This window comes from Heterocephalus glaber, unplaced genomic scaffold (assembly GCF_053883595.1).
Source record: "Heterocephalus glaber isolate CG9 unplaced genomic scaffold, H.glaber_assembly_v1.0 deba00001442, whole genome shotgun sequence".
NCBI classification, from domain to species: domain Eukaryota; kingdom Metazoa; phylum Chordata; class Mammalia; order Rodentia; family Bathyergidae; genus Heterocephalus; species Heterocephalus glaber.
Window position 1 is genome coordinate 53091601 of NW_028258296.1, and position 13755 is coordinate 53105355.

At 38.7% G+C, this 13755-nt stretch overlaps 1 pseudogene; it reads right to left on the bottom strand.

The window, feature by feature from the left end:
• Positions 1 to 13755, bottom strand: part of LOC101721625 (programmed cell death protein 5 pseudogene) — a 68804-nt pseudogene that overhangs the window by 10359 nt on the left and 44690 nt on the right.

Consider the following 13755-nt stretch of genomic DNA (forward strand, 5'->3'; position numbering starts at 1 on the left):
GTTATTTGGAATGTGAAGCAAGGCAAGTAAATTTTCAGGTGAGGAACAGTCTTGGAGGGACATTGAGTTTTTATCTCCAGAGACAGTTTCAATCAGCAGGAAGTAAGGTCACCTGACTACATTGCTCAGAGAGTATAGGCATCAACCTCCCCACCAAAGAAATCAGAGATTTCCTAATGATATAAGTAGCCCTACCCATTACCTGTGACTGAAAAGATTCTTTTTTTCCCCCACCATTAACTTTATTGGTACATTTTCGGTATAAAATACAGTTACATTCATCATTGGGGTCTTGTATCATTACACGAGTATCTTGGTTCTTATTATTTTTCCCCTTCCCTTGCCCTCTCTTCACCCCCTCCACCCTTCCCTATTTGAAAAGACCTTGTTTCCATTTTTTTCCCCTTCTCATATTTTTTCCTTTCCCTTTTTTCCCTTCCCCTACCCCTCCCAATTACCCAGCTCTTTTAGACCTTTTCTTCCTGTTACACAATGTCAGTTATACATTTTTTAAATTACAATATTAAGATCTAGGAGACAGTACCACATTTTACAGAATTTAAAAGGATATAGAAAGCATATTACAAAAATCTTTTTTGAAATAAATCTGACAACTTCTAAGAAGTACCTTGGAAGACAAATTAATGAAACTAACTCTGGAGGAAATATAAAATGTGAATAGCACCTATTAAAGAAAGTATATTCCTAGCTTGAAAACCTACCTATATGACAACAGTTTTAACTGATAAATTATATCAAACATTTAAAGCAGAAAAAAGAAGGAATACTTCTCCCCTCATTTTAGGAGCTCAACATTGTGCTAATCCTAAAACAGGATAAAGATAATAGAAGAAAAAAGTATGAACATAGATAGAAATTTGTTTAACAAAACAAACTATTGGAAGTCAGATCTAGCAGTATGTAGAAAGTGGTTTTGTTATAGGGATGGCAGTGTTGGTTCAGCATTGGAAGATCCACCCCCAAAAGTCATCATTTGAAAAGAGGAAAGGAAAAAGCCATATGATCCTGTCACTAGTTGGAGAAAGAGTATTGGACTAAATTCTACAGCTGTTCATGGTAAAAGCTATCAGGAGACTAGAAGTAGAACAGAAACTTCTCAACAGATTAAAGACATGTACTCCATACTTCCAGTGAGAACGCCTTATATAAATGGAGAAGATACAATGCTTTCTCCTTAAGGTGGGGAACAAGGGCAGATATGCTTACTCTTTATCTGCCCATTAAACTTTGAAACCTATTCCCCACCAAAATAGTCTGGCAATAAAATGACACAACTAGGATAGGATTGGCACAGCTGAAGCAAAATCTTTATATGTAGATGGAATGATCATCTACAGAGAAAATACTAAGAAATCTCTAGGAGCCCCTAGAACTTGTACTTGAATTTAGCAGGATTAGAAAACACAAGGTATATTTAAAAATTCAGGTCTGTGTATACTTGCTATAAATGAAGACTTGGATATTGAAATTTAAAAGTTATGTAGGAGTACAAAGGACCTAGAAAAGTTAAAAACAAAAACAAAAACAATGTTGGAAGATGTTTAGTACCTAATTTTAAGACTTCTTCTAAAGCTACAGTAATCAAGGCAGTGTTGGTGTAAGGAAAGACATATAGATCATTGGAATAAAACAGAGAATCTAGAAATAGAACCACACATATATGGTCCACTGAGTTTTGAAAGATTATTTAACATTAGCATTTTGTAGAATATAAAGTCAATTCAAGAGCAGAGGAAAAGAAAATGTTTTCAGCAAATGGCTCTAGAACACCTGGTATCCGTATATAAAAAATTAACTTCAACCCTTTTTTTCCATACATGAAAATAACTTGAAGGGATCTATGAACCTAAATAAGAAAGCCTAAAACTATAAAACTTTAAGAAGAAATTAGAAGGGAAAATATTTATGAATTCAGGGTAGGCAAGAACTACCTAGGATACAAAAGACATGAAGTATAAAAGAAAAAAATTAATAAATGAGATTCCATCAATATTTAGAACTTTAAATGACATCATTAAAATGAAAAGTAGTCTTTAAACAGACCATATTTACAATGCATATAACCTATGACCAGAATATACAAAGAATTCTTAGAGCTCATTAATAGACAACCCAATTAAAATGTAGACATAAGGAGATGATAAATAGCCAGTATAGCACAAGGAATGGTGTGCAACTCTAGAATCAGAAAAATACTAATCAGTACAATAATAAGATTGAATTATACACTCATTAGGGAGATGAAGTTCAAAGTTTTAAAAGCCTTGTCATGACTTTTTCTTTTTGTTGGATTCTCCCCCTTTACATTTAATTTACCACGCCCAATGGATTCATTCTGCTGGGTTTCCTGGTATTGTGATCCTCATTGTCTTTCCCTAGGGTATTGTCTAAAATTTTTGGGAGTGCCAGTTTGGTATTCATGAAGTTCCTGAGGTGCTCTTTATCATGAAAGTATCTTATTTCTCCATCAATTTTGAAAGATAGTTTTGCAGGGTACATCAATCTGGGTTGGAGGCTGTTTTCCTTTAGGGCTTGAAATACATCACTGCAAATTTTTATTGCCTTGAGGGTTTGCATTGAGAAGTCTGCTGTGATTCTGATGGGCTTTCCTTTGTATGTGATTTGTTTCTTTTCTCTCACTGCTTGTAGAATTTTGTTCTTCTGTTGGATTTCTGGAATCCTAACTATTATATGTCTATGTGTAGATTTTTTTTGATTAAGGCTAGCTGGAGTCCTATATGCCTCACTTATCTGTATGTGAAGTTCTTTTCCTCTCCTTGGGAAGTTTTCTGCCATAACTTCTGTGAACAGTTTTTTTATGTCATCTGCATTCTCTCCTCTTTCTTCATTGACTTCAATCAGTCTTATGTTATTCTTCTTTGCATCATCTAGCAGCTGCTGGATTGATTTCTTGTGTTCCCTTACAATTTTAAAGCAATTTTTCTTTTCCTCCTCACTAATTGCAATCTTATCTTCTATATGTGAAATTCTATCCTCACACTGGTTCATTCTGCTGCCCAGACTTTTGATGGAGTTTTTAATCTCTTGGAAATCTGTTTGTATCTGTTTTATGGATTCCATTTGTTTCCTATGTTGGGATTCCATCATGTTCCTCAGATCCTCTATTTTTTTATCTGTGTCCTCTCTAGATTTATTAATCATGTCTTGCACCATGAGCAGAATCTTTGCTTTTATCTGAGTAATTATTTCTGATTTCATTTTTCTCAAATCCTCTTTTGTTGCCAGTTCAGAGAATCCAGGTGTTTGAGTATCAGATTGTTCCATCTCGTTTCCCTTTGGGGTTGCAGTAGGTGATCTGGAACTCTGTTTTTGAGGCTTGTTTATGTATTTTCTCATTTCCACGGGAGGGGGTGCTTCTGGTGCCCATCCAGCTCACCTTCTCTGCCCAGGAGCCTGGGATGGCAGCAGGGGAGTTACCTTCCAGGTTCTGGGACCAGCTGAGCTTCTCTACCCTAGGAGCTTGGGATGGCGGTTGGGAGCTTCCTTCCAGGTGCTGGGACTGGCTCACCTTCTCTGCCCTAGGAGCCTGGGATGGAGGCGGGAAGCTCCCTTCCGGGTTCTGGGACCAGCTCAGTGGGTCCAGATGTCCACACAGCTGCCAGGGGTCGTTTCAAGTCCCTGTTTGGGTGCCAGTTGTGGAGGTCTCCTCGAAGAGAGATGGGGGCTTGAAGACTGTGTGAGATGAGAAAAAAGAAAAGAGGGACATGGGGGACCTCAGAAATTTATAGGGAAACTCAGGAACAAAAAGCAGAGTAGAAAGATTTAAATAATTCACAGCTTTGAGAGGAAAAAGAATGTTTAAGGGAGCTACCTATGAAGGTGAAGTTGCTAAAGAGATTAGCACTATTAAAAAGTGTCCAGGGGCCGGGGGTTTAGCTCAGTGGTTTTGCTGCCTGTTGCACAAGTGCAAAGACCCAAGTTCGATCCCTGGTACCAAAAAAAAAAAAAAGTGTCCAGGTATTTTGTACCCAGACAATAGGAAAGAAGAATTGAAGAAGTATTAGGGATTGGCAACACAAACACATGTAACCTGAATATGTGAAAGTGTAGATTTGTTTCAAAGGCTTTCATTTGAGAAGAAAACCCAGACCCACCCAGACCAAATTGGATATTATTTCCTCATATTCAGTGAGGTACTCAGAGTCTACAGTCAGAACTCAAGTAGGCCACATACAGCTCACCCTGGCAGTAAATTTTGGTTTCTGTCACATGATGCTGGTTTTGCTGGTATGCAGAATGCAACAATTATGGAGCCATGAAGAGAGTTAGTATGGCAGCTGGATTGCCAACTTGATTGGCTGGAGAACTGCTCAATCAGACACACTTCTGGCTATGTCTGGGCGTATCATGAAGATATGATTTGGGGTTCTATATTTTGGCGTTCTTGATCCCTTCATCTGGTGCCCTTCCCTTCATCTTTCTTTCTTTGTTTTTTTGCCATAACAAAGTGAACAACTTTTCTCCTCCAAGTCTTTCTGCCATGTTTCTGCCTTGAAGCCAGCTGATGGTGGACTATAACCTCTAAAACCATAAGCCAAATTAACCCTCTCCTCCTTTAACTTGACTTTCTCAGGTATTTTGTCCCAGCAACGGGAAAGCTAACCAATACAGTTAGTTTTCCATTACTGTGATAAAATACCTGAGAAAATCAACTTAAAGGAAAAAAAATTGTTTACTCTGGCTCACAGATTGAGAGATTTCATCAGTACATGGTCAGTTGGTTCTATTGCTGTAGCCCTGAGGAAAGGCACAGCATCATAATGAAAGGGGGTGGGGAAGTGTAACTGCTCACTTCATGATGGTCATGAAGCAGAGAGGGTGAAAGAAGCAGAAAGAAAGGAAAGGGCCACAGATAAAATATGCCATACACAGACATCCCCTAGTGACCTCCAACAGGACCCCACTTCTTACTAGTACACTCAGCTATGAAATCATCAATGGGTTAGTAAGGTCACATCTCTAGGCCCCACCTCCAAACACTGCTGGGTTGGAATTCAACCCTCAATATATAAATCTTTATGGATACTTCATATTTAAACCATAACATGCATGTTTCTGCCACAGCTTCAGAGGAAATTTTGAGAAGGTAGGTAATTTTGCCAGGATCAGATTCCCTTAGGTAGCCCCTACTAGGATGAGCTATGAAGTTGTGAGAATGAAGCTGAAGTTGAAAAAGAGTCCCCAGGAAGGGAGATGCCAAGAAAATGGAGCACTTTCCAAAGGAAGCTGAACACAGTGTGCAGAGTTGGCCCAAATGAGTGATCATGAGAGCCACACTAGTGAGACTGTAAGGATGAGAATGCCTTAGGCCTTGGGAGGCTACATTCTTAAACAGTGCTCCCTGAATGCAAGACATGGAAGCTTATGATTTCATGCTGGCCCAGCTGGGTTTTGGTTTTTCTTTTGCCGAATTCCCTATTATTTCTTTTTTTAAAATAAAAATGTTTACCATATGCCATTGTATCTAGGAAACATGTAAAAAATTTTTATAAGAGTTCATAGCTAAGAGTTTGCTTTGCGTCTCAGAGGAGACTTTGCCCTTGGACTTTTGAACACTTGTAGAGTGGTTAAGACACCAAAGACTTTTGGAGATAGACTAGACACGTATTTATTATTAGATGGCTGTGAGCCAATTTGGATAAGTGTCCCCTAAATACCCGTATATTAAAGGCTTGTTCACCAATCTGTGGTAGCATTGAGATGGAGTCTCTAACAGGTGGGGTCTAGTAGGAGGTCTTCTAGCCACTAAGGGTATGTCCTGGAAGGGTATATTGGGACCATAGCCCTAAGTCTTCCTCTCTCTTTGCTTCTCACCCATCATGAGGTGAACAGCTTGCTTCACCATGTCCTCCCACCATTATGCTACCTCATTAAAAGTACAAAAGCAATAGGGCCAAGCAATCATTTAATGATAATATTTACTGATATTATTTTTTAAGTATTCATATATTGTGTAAGATTGTGTGCTTGAAAAGTTTAAAAAAGAGTGATGGAGAAGCAGTTATCTTATTTTATGGAAATACTATGCAGGAAAAGCCTTTGACAAAACCCAACACTCCTTCATTACTAAAACCCTGATGAAAACAGGTATAGAAGGAACTTACCTCAAACTGATAAAAATTTTATATGACATACCCACAGCCAACATTAAACTAAATGGGAAAAAAACTGAAACTATTCCCACTAAAATCAGAAACAAGACAAGGGTGTCCATTCTCACCAGTTCTATTTGATACAGTACCTGAAACATTAACCACAGCAATCAGACAAGAGAAAGAAATAAAAGGGTCACAAATGGAAAAGGTAGAAATCAAATTTTCTCCATTTTCAGATTACATGAGTTATTACATAAAAGACCAACAAGAAAAACCCAGAACACTTTCAGATTGGATAAACAAGTTGAGTAAAATGCCAGAATACAAAACCAACACATCAATAATGAATCCACCAAGAAAGAAATCAGGAAAACACTTCCATTCATGGTAGGTTCAAAAAATTTAAACATCTAGGAATCATCCTAACCAAGGAGGTAAAAGACCTTTGGACTATAGATCCTTGAAGAAAGAGATTGAAAAGAATATTAGAAAATAGAAAGACATCCTGTGCTACTGGATAGGTAGAATTAATATCATTAAAATGGCCATATTCTCAAAAGCAATATATAAATTTAATGCAATCCCATTAAAATACCAACAACATTCTCCATGGAACTAGAAAAAAAATCTTTAATTTGTACAGAAACAGAAAAGATCCAGAAGAGCCAAAGCAATCCTGAGCAAAAAGAGCAAAGTGGAAGGCATCACAATTCTGAATTTCAAGCTATACAATAAAACTATAGTAACATAAACATCATACTACTGAATACAGATATGTAGACCAATGAAAAGAATAGAGGCGCAGAAATAATTCCAAACACATTCAACTATCTGATTTTTTACAAAGGGGCCAAAAATATATGCTGGATAAACAAAAAATAGTATTTGTAACAAATAGTGCTGGTAAAACCAGTTATAAACAAGCAAAAGGATGAAACTAGACCCACCTCTTGCAAGCTGTACTAAAATCAAGTCAGAATGGGTTAAAGACCTAGATACAAAAACAGAAATTTTGAAACTACTGAAAGATGACATAATAGGGGAAATACTTAAATCTATAGGCACAGGCAAAGAGTTCTTGCACAAGAAATAATATCAAGAATGACAAAGTGGGATTACGTCAAATGACTCAGTCAAAAAAATGCACAAATGAACTAAAGAGACACTTCTCAAAAGAAGAGGCACAAATGACCAATATGTACATTAAAAAATGTTCATCTTTAGCCATTAAGGAAATTCAAATCAAAACAACTCTGAAATCCCTTCTTACTTCAGTAGAATAGCTATCATCGAGAACACAGGAAACTACAAATGCTGGCCAGGGTGTGGAAAATATATAAGCACTATGGAAATCAGCATGCATATTCCTCAAAAAAACTAAAAATAGAAATTCCATTTGATCATCTCTCTTGAGTATTTTCCTGAACAAGCTGAATACATCTTACTGTAGCAGTATATGATACATGCATAACCACATTTATAACAGCAAAGTTCACAATAGCTAAGCACTGGAAACATCCTTGATACCAATTTAGAGATGAATAGATAAAGAAAATGTGATTTCATATATTTCATTTGTGATTACATATATTACATATATTTCAGCTATAAGAAAAATGAAATCATGTTATTTGTAGGAAAATGGATGGATCTTGACCATAATCTTAAGAAAAATAATCTAAAGAAAAATAATCTAGACACAGAAGGTTAAATACTACATTCCTTTGGCAGACATGGTGCTGCATGCCTTTAATTACAGTACTTGGGAGGCTGAGGCAGGAGCATCACAAGTTTGTGGCCAGCCTGGGCTACATAGTGAAACCATGCCTCAAAAACAAAACTTGAATTCTTGCTCATATATGAGAAGTCCAAAACATAAATTAATGAACAGGTGAAATGAAGAAGAGATAATAAGAAACTAGAAAGTAGACCTTTTGCAGAACAGAAAGGAGATCAGCAGAAAGGGAGAGAGTAGGGAGAAGGAGTAAAAGATTCAAAAATGATCAAGAAATTATGTGTGTGTGTGTGTGTGTGTGTCTTAGTCACTTCCCTCATCACTGAGACATGATACTCAACCCCTGAAACTAAAAGGAGAAGAGGTTTATTTTGGCTCATGTTTTTAGTCTGTAATTGGCCAGCTCCTAGGAAGGAAGGTGTGGTGGAAGGGTGTGGTGAAAGAAAGCTGCTCACATCATGGCAGCCAAGAAGCAGAAGACATAGAAGGGAGTACATATAGAGACAGGGGGCACTGTTGGTAGGAAAAAGATAGGATGAAGGCCTCATTAAGCTTTATTAAAAATTAATAAGGCAGCTTTGACCTTTGCAGCCAGACTCCAGGAATTAGAAGGTCAAAGGTAGCTATAGTCAAGCAATTAGAAAGACAAAGGCAAAGAATTCAAGGCCTGAAAGGTCCCAGATAGCTCCGTTGACCAAAGAATTGCAAAGTTCCTTTTTACTTAATCCTTAAATGTAAACTCCATTCCATAAGGCCCCCATCCATAATCTTAACCTCCACAAAAGGACAGGAAAAGGTCCCATGGCCAAAAGAAATCCAGGGTTAGGATGAAAGACAAGTCAGGGAGCCAATCAGATCCCACCCTTGGCAACTGACTCTACAGGGTTTCTTAGGACAGAGCCCAGCATCTGCAGCTCAGAAATGAATTGCTCTTGAGCACATTCATCTCTGTTATTATAAACTTTAAAGCCAAATTTATTAGCTCCTGCTGTGATATTTGAGGGCCAGTCTCCAGTTTTTGTAATTTTTTATGAATATCTGGGGCAGACTGAGTAATAAAATGCATCTTTAAAATAAATTGGCCTTCTGGGCCCCCTGGATGCAGGGTGGTATAACACCTGAGGACAGCAGCCAAACAGGTCATGAATTGGACCAGACTTTTATCCTTTGGGTGGTTTATTTAAGTCTGTCATAATTAATTGTCCTATGTGCTTCCTTGTGTAGTCCCTCAACTAAGCAAGTAACCATATAGTTATAGCTTTTGCAAGCTGGAGATTGTCCCTCCTCATCTTCCCTGTTAAAACCCCAATTAATTCAGTTTGGCTTGGGGAATGACTGCAGTGCTCTTTTGAAGGTTAGGTTCAAGTCATCAGAAGTCAACTGCAGTCATCTTCAGGGACAAAGACTGAATATGTTCTCATTCCTCCAGAAAGAGTGTTGAGAAAATTTAGATCATTCCAAAGTAAGGTCATAAGACTGAGTGAGATATTGGAACTCTTGAATATACCTAGTAAGGTCTTTGAAAAAGAGCCTAAATACTGATTGATCTGAGACAGATAGGACAAGAAGAGAACATGAACTCAAGCTAGTCCCTCTACTTCTGCCTCTCAAAGTGGGAATTGGGGAGTGGAGGGTAGGAAGGGGGACAAAACTGTAGTCCTGACTGGGTATAAGGTGAAGTTGGGTTTGGCACCACTTATGGAGGAGGGTCATATTCAGAAGATAGCATTGGGTAGATGGGGGCTTTGGCGGGGAGAACAGTGGTGGAGGACTCAGCCAGGAAATGACTAGAAGTGACAGGAGGCTTGGAAAGGGAAGGAGAGGCAGCTGTAGTGGTGGAAGACTATGGGGGAGGGGGAACAACAGTTCCTGCAGCCACAGCAGGAGGGTCTGGGGAGGGAAGGGGAGCAGCTCCTGCAGCCACAGGGGTAAGCTGCCAGGGAAGAGCAAGGTCAGTTGGATCTGTTGTCAGGAAGGAGACTGTGTCAGACAGAAGAGGTCCAGATAGGAGAGGAAGGAGAAGGAGTTGAGAGGTGTCACAAGAGGGGCATAAAGTGGGAATGTTATGAAGTATAAAGAATGCCTAGCTTCAGATCAGAGTAGAGGTGGACAGATTTCAAATACTTTAAGAGACAGGCTAGAGGAGAGGAAAAAGAAATAGAAGGAAGATTTCCCATGGGATCAGAGATAGTATTTGTCATGCCCAGTGTGACAAAGATCAGTGAAAGGTCTAACAATGGACATCTCCAGCTATGACCCAGGCTGTGACAGAAAGTAGGTGGGTGACTAAGATGGTTATCACCATGATTGTTCAAACATCAAAGGGAAAGACAGTTTTTCCCCTGGGACTTCTATGACCAGCACTGGATTTCAAATGACACAGAAAAGCAGGACGGACTCTCTCTGTCCTGGCAGGTGAGGAGAGAGAGAGAGAGAAGTGAATGAGAAGAGAGGGCGGAACTATGGAGCAGTTGCAGCAGAGGCAGCTGGCAGGAAAGGGGTCTTAAAGGTGCAATGCAGAGAGAAGAGAGAGAGAGAGAAAGATTGGCAGTGGCAGGGGCAGTTCTCAAAGGCCCGGCACAGACAGGAATACGAAGGAGATGTACAGGGAGTGGAAAAGCAGGGCTGAGGTGGCTAGGAAGTAGGAAAAAAGCATTGCCCAGTCTGAAGCTTCTGGAATGGTAGGAGCTGGGGAGCTGCCTGGAGCACTGGAGCTAGGCCCAGAGACCTATGTCACCAGGTGACCTCAATAGGGCATTTGAGATAGGCTGTAAAATCCTCCAAGGAGGGGACCTTTTTCCTGGGTTTCAGCACGAAATGTTACAGACATCACATGAGAGGCTGCTCAGACACAGGCTTTGTGTGAGCAATAAAAGCTTTATTCCTATCTGGATGCAAACAGAGAATGAAATCAGGGAAGATTTCAGCAGCTAGGTAGGAGGGAAAATAAGTTTTTATAGGGTTTTGGAAGGGGCTAATGAATCTGGAGTGGAATGTTAGTGATTGAAGGTCCAAGGACAGTCAGTGCAGATGTGCATAGAATACTGGACTCTCTGGCACAGGGGAGATTGTATATTTCATCCTAAATTTTCTTTATGGCCATTCATTCTGTTTGTTGAGGGCAGCCTGTTGTTTCATAAGAATGGCATGTTTTCTGTGAAGGTCTTATTCAGGCCATGCATGACATTTAGTTCTTTACTAATGCTTGGTTTAGGATTGCTTGGAGCTGTGTGTTCCACTACAACAGTGGCCTGATGTGGCAGAGCAGTGGCTTGCTGTCCACCTCTGGATGTTATAATGTGACATAGCATGTCATGGTGTACACTCCTCCCCAGATGTTACATAAGAAAAGGAGATATACTCTTCCAGGCATGCCCCGGTGACCCACCTCTTTTAACCAGACACAACTTCCTAATAGCAAGTAGGTATAATGCCTCCATAATCCCAACATGTTTCAAACACATACAGCATTTGGTTCATTTTAGATCTAAACCATGACATGCCATGCTTGGCCCCAAAAGGACTCATGCACATCTCCTTATGCAAAATACATTTAGTCCATTCCTGAAAATTGCCAAAGTTTTTAACAATTGCAGCATTGCCAGGAAGTTCATGTACAAAGTCTCCTCTGAGGCTCAAATAAAACATAGGTGTAAGGCTCTATAAAAAAAATAAATAACATTTTCAACAGACACTTGGCACAAGATAAGCATTCCCATTTTAAAAGGGAGAAATACACAGATTGAAAGCCAGATCAAAAATGAGGTGGGTAAACATTAAATCTTATAGGTCCATGTCTGGCACCTGATGAAAGATTTGGTGAGGAAAGAATTAAAAGAATCATACCACAATAATATATATGTGCCCTACTCATAGTAGCACGATTTGTAATAGCTAAAACTTGGAAGCAGCCCTATTGCCCATCAACTGGAGACTGGATAAAGAAAATGTGTTTTTTTAATAAAATGGAGTATTATTCAGCCATAAAGAAGGAGAAACTAGAGACATTTGTAGCTAAATGGATACACATTGAGGCAATACTCTTAAATGAAATAAATAGGACACACATGTGTAAATACCAAATAGTTTCTCTAGTGTGAGAAACTGAAAGTATAAATAAGGACTAAAATGTATAATAGATAATGTGAAATAGGAAGGAAAGGTGCAAAAGGGAAGGGGAAAGGGAAAGGATAGAGGAAAAGAAGGAAGGAAATGGAATGAATATGAGAAAAAGAAAAATGGAAACAAAGTCCTTGTAGATAGGGAGGGGTGGAGGGGTTGAAGGGAGGGCAGGGGAATGGGGAAAAATAAGAACCAAGATGAATTATGTAAAGGTACAAATTTCTAATGATGAATGTCATCATATTGTATAACTTAAATGTACCAATAAAATTAATTTTAAAAAGATTTGGTGAGGAGATGTGAACTCAGAAGGGCTTGTGTGGCCCTACCTTTATAGTTTTTGCCAGTTGTACCCCACATAGCTTCTCTTTTAGGGTGGCTCTGCTCACTGCCTGGGGTCTTCTTCAGTTGAGAATTTGTACCTGTACATGGTATATCTTGATTCTTATTTTTTCTCATTCCCTTTTTCTCCCCTCCTTATTTACACAAGCTTTGTTTCCATTTTTTCCTTCTTTTTTCATTTTTTTCATTTCCCTTCTTTCCTCTCCACACCCCCATCCCTAGTTTTTCTTCCCCTTTGAATATTTTCTTTCTATTTCACAATAACTTATATATTTTGGTCCTCACGTTTTCAGTTTCTCACACCAGAGAAACAATTCGGTATTTATACATGTGTACTATTTATTTCACTTAAGGATATGGCCTCGAGGTGCATCTATTTAGATATGAATATCTCTAGTTTATCATTCTTTATGGCTGAGGTAGCACTCCATTTAATTAAAAAAAGACACATCTTTATGTAATCATCAGTTGATGAGCATTTGGGCTGTTTCCAAGATTTAGCTATTACAAACTGTGCCTCTTTAAACATGGATGTGCATATATCGCTATGTATGATGCTTTTTATTCTTTTCAGAGCATGCCTAGAAGGGGAATAGCTGGGTCAGATGGGACCTCTAATCCTAGTTTTTTGAGGAATCTCCACACTGATTTCCACAGTAGTTGCACCAGTCTACACTCCTACCAACAGTGGAGAAGATTTCTTTTTTCCCTGCAGCCCCACCAGCATTTGTTATTGGTTGATTTCTTGATAGCAGCCATTCTTTCTGGAATGAGATAGAATCTCAGCATTATTTCCTTTTGTATTTCGCAAATGACCAGTGATGTTGAACATTTTTTTCATATGCTCTCATTTTTTAATTTTTATTTGCTGCTTCTACTTCTTCATCTGAGAAATGTCTATTCATTTTAGATGCCCAGTTTTGGATTGGGTCTTTAAATTTGTGGGGTCTAATTTTTTGAGTTGTTTATATATTCTGGATAGTACTTCTTTGTCTGAGAAGCAGCTGTTAAAATTTCTTCCTACATTGTGGGTTGGCTCTTCATTCTATTGGTGTTTTCTCTTGCTGTGCAAAAGCATTTTAATAAGATGAGATCCCAGTTTTTGATACCTCGTGATAGTTTCCATGCAATTGAGGTTTTGTTCATAAAGTTTTTCCCTACACCCATGTCTTCAAGAGTTCTACCTAGCCTATCTTCAAGCCAATTCAGTGTTTCTGTTTTAATATTTAGATCTTTGATCCATTGCAATTTTAGTTTTAGTGCATTGTGAAAGACTTGGGTCTAGTTCTAATTCTTGGCAAGTTGAAACCCAGTTTTCTCAGCACTATTTATTTATTTATTTATTTATTGGTACCATGAATCTAACTCAGGACCTTGTGCTTGTGAATCTGGTGGCAGCACCACTGAGATAAATTCCTG